The following is a 3,510-nucleotide window of genomic DNA, read 5'->3' on the forward strand; positions in this document are numbered from 1 at the left end:
AGGACTCCTTCTTCAGCTTGACAGCATCCCTCACCGAAGGTGTCCACCAACGGGTTCGAGGGTTGCCGCCGCGACAGGCACCAACAACCTTGATCATTTGATCATGTATGTAGAAATTATTATTTTATCAATAAAAAGAAGAAAATAAATTGCTCTTGGGGCCACCTGGTGGCCGCGGTAGGTACCGCAATCTTTACCGGTTACATGAGCTGCCGTGTAATGAGCATCCAAACGTCCAAAGCTTTGGTCAGAAGTTAAGTAAGCAAAGCAATGACTCAAAAAAGGACTTATCCTTCAGGGAGGGAAAAAAGGAGGAGGGAGAATAGAGAAACGCCAAGATAAAGGTTTGTTTTAATGTGTCTTGGTAATGTAATGTAATGTTTATCAGAAAGATTAGTGGAGCTCAGCGCCGGCCCAAGCCTCCATGGGGCCCTAAGCGAAATGTGGTTTTGGGACCCTCTAGTTCTGCTAACAATGTGGACTGGCTGCAATCAGCTGTCCAATCATTAGATCACTCACACAGCAGCTTCACAAATATTTTTTATGAACGTTACATTACAAAGACAGATTAACACAAACCTTTATCGTGGCTTTTTTTCTATTCTTCCTCTTTCTTTTCTACCTTCCTGAAGGATATGTCGTTTTTGGAGAAATTGTTTTGCTAACTTAACTTTTGACAGGAGCTTTGGACGTTTGAATGCTCTGCTCATTGCAGCTCATACACTACCGGTGAAGCGTGCAGTACCTACCGCGGCCACGAGGGGGCCCCAAGAGCAATTAAATTATTTCTTTTTGTCCATAAAATAATAATTTCTACATACATTATCAAGTATATTACTGTAAAAACAAATCACTTCCTGATGAAATTGTGTGTTTTTGTTATTATAGTGACAGAAATCGTTAATTAAAAAAATAAAATAAAATCAGCTCCACTGAGGGGCCCCTTAGTGGCCTTGGGGTCCTAAGCGGCTGCTTAGTTTGCTTATGCCTTGGGCCTGCCCCGATTCAACATGTAAGTCACTGACCACTTTCAATTTCGTTTCAATGTCAGGCCTCAAAGTAGATTCAATGTTTCTGCCTGACATTGTTTCAATGTTGTTTCACTCATATTGTGCTATCTGGGAACATTAACATTAAACTTCAGCATGAATTTCGGTTTACAGAAGCTAAATAAATTATTTACAAGTAGATCCAAGCACATAGAAATATCCTGAGTTAGCTTGTCGTTTGCGTTAGCTATAGTATTGTTATCATAGACTACTTAAAATAGCACAACTCACTATTCACGGGCAAAAACAAGTCGAAAGACATATATGCTTTGATAATAAATGGTTGACCCAACCTGAAACAAAAATAATTGTATACATCCAGGCCTTTGAAAGCTTTTATCTGGCTCATGAGGTCAGCAGCATGTCGATCGACGCAGGGTAAATCCTCAAGATTATATTACTTTTTTTTTTACCGAGACAATATGGACCATATCCTAAATATATAAATATATTTTCTATATGTTTCATCAGTGCCAGGCCGCACAAAAACAGTCCATAGGCTGTAAATGGCCCCTGGCCCACACGTTCAGACAACACTGAACTCGAAACTCGAATTTACGTCTTTTTCTCTAGGGTTTTATGATTACTAATTTATCATTGAGGACATGAGAAATTAATGTACAGTTTGTTATGTATCATGTAAATTAGTACACAGCCTGTAATTTATCATGTCCTCCAGATTGCTTTATGCAAAATTTCTGTCAGTGTTCGTATTTTGGCACTTGTCTTTGATGGGTTTTTATCTATCCTCTGAAATGGGGTGAAATTGTGTGCAAACCATACCTATAACCCTAATATCCTCGCCGGGTGAAAAATGGAGCGTACCTACTGTAATTTACGTATTTCCGCCTACCGTGGAGCTGTTTCCGGCTGACAGCGAAGCTCCACCACTGAAACTCTTGCTCTGGAGCTGGCTCGTAAGGCGGAAACAGGATATGCCAAGTGAACGTTGTGCTGAGGTGTGTTTATGTGAGTTTTAGGGCTGATTTTGAAAAAGTGAAGTTTAGCCTGGCAGGATAGAGCGGTGGAGACAAAGTACTTCAACTCCTGTCGCTGTGACAACAGTTGGACTTCTCCCGGTGAGTATACTTTTACTTGGGTTGTGGGGACTCTTACGCTGTTTCCTGGCAAGATAAGGTCGTGCTGTGGCTGTAAAAGAAGAGAACTCAGGTGTGCTAGGAGGAGGGCATGGCTGCTGTTTGTTCAGGTGTTAAAGTTTGTGGAACTTAAGTTAGGTTCCTGCTAAGGCCGGACTTGGCTCCCTTCTAAGCGGTATCCTGGCTAAAGTTCCAGCAGCAACAAGTTTCACCTGCTTAATCTATCTCCGTCACACAGAAACAAGTAGTAAAACAACAGTTGATGTGTTCAGACTCATAATTAGCTATAGAGATGGCGTCTTTTTGGGACAGAAGATAAAAGCTACTTCTCGGTTGTGGGATATCAGACTCATACTTGTTACAATTGTTTTGGTGAGTTTTAATCCATTCCAGTTGTCAAAACGGCCATTTATCGCAGTAAAACTGAGCGCTTTCTGGACAATGTTTTAATTCCAGCGGAGAAACCAACACAATAGTAAAAGTTTGTCCACTGACCTGCAGAGGAAAGCAGAGCTTTAACAGACTTAATAAAAGTTCCTACCATTGTTGCATAATGACTGAACGGTCTAACCCCTGTAAGGTGTGTCTTGGCTCATCAGCAGGTGTGTTATTACCACGGCCATGTAGTTCCATACAGGTTAGGGAGGAGCAGAGGACTAGAAAGCTTTATTGGGTCACCATTCCAGAGGTGTCTTATGTGCTTTTTATTTTAGTTTTATTCTATTTGGTATCTTATGGTTGTTGGTGGTCAATTGTTTATTTATTTATTTATTTTTTTAATGTGCTATGTAATGTTTCAATACTAAAGCAGTTTAGTATTGAGAATTTGCTGAAATGATAGCAGAATCCACCTGGCTGCCTTACAGGTTTGTCCTTCCAGTTTCACCTGCTGCAGGCGAACAAAGAACCTTTGTTAGTAGACTTGAGTGCTTTTTCAGCTTCATTGTAAGGGCCATCTGAAATTACCTTACAGGTCAAAATAATGACAACTACCAGAATGGTGGGCTTGTTTAAAGGCATTTTATTAAAACTTGAGACAGTGATGTTTATTTTTACATAGAAAAGGCAGGGGAAATGTCTACAGTTGACTATGATAGTCAAAGCCTAACGGAGCATTTAATTTTACTGTTTCAGTTTGATCCGTTCCATGATTTGCTGGCCTGTTCAGAATATTCTATGTGCAGATTTCCATACAAATGATAAATATTCTTGTGATTATCACATAATGCTGTAATTCTATTTTATCTTTTTGATGGCAAACCATAAAAAAACACTGGTTTTTCAAATAGAACAAATACCAGGTCAGTTTGGTAAACCAGTAGATTGGTAATATATAAACAATCTATTGTTTTATTTTATATATA

The 3,510-nt window shown here is 39.6% G+C and overlaps 1 protein-coding gene across 1 annotated transcript in view; it reads left to right on the forward strand.

Moving 5' to 3' along the window:
* The first annotated feature begins 1,913 nt into the window (after positions 1 to 1,913).
* The window catches only part of llgl2 (LLGL scribble cell polarity complex component 2), a 108,113-nt gene continuing 106,516 nt past the window's right edge, over positions 1,914 to 3,510 (forward strand). The window contains exon 1 of the mRNA XM_008438116.2: positions 1,914 to 2,128. The gene's annotated coding sequence lies outside the window, so the exon portion shown is untranslated. The remainder of the gene's footprint in view (positions 2,129 to 3,510) is intronic.

Source organism: Poecilia reticulata, linkage group LG19 (assembly GCF_000633615.1).
Source record: "Poecilia reticulata strain Guanapo linkage group LG19, Guppy_female_1.0+MT, whole genome shotgun sequence".
NCBI classification, from domain to species: domain Eukaryota; kingdom Metazoa; phylum Chordata; class Actinopteri; order Cyprinodontiformes; family Poeciliidae; genus Poecilia; species Poecilia reticulata.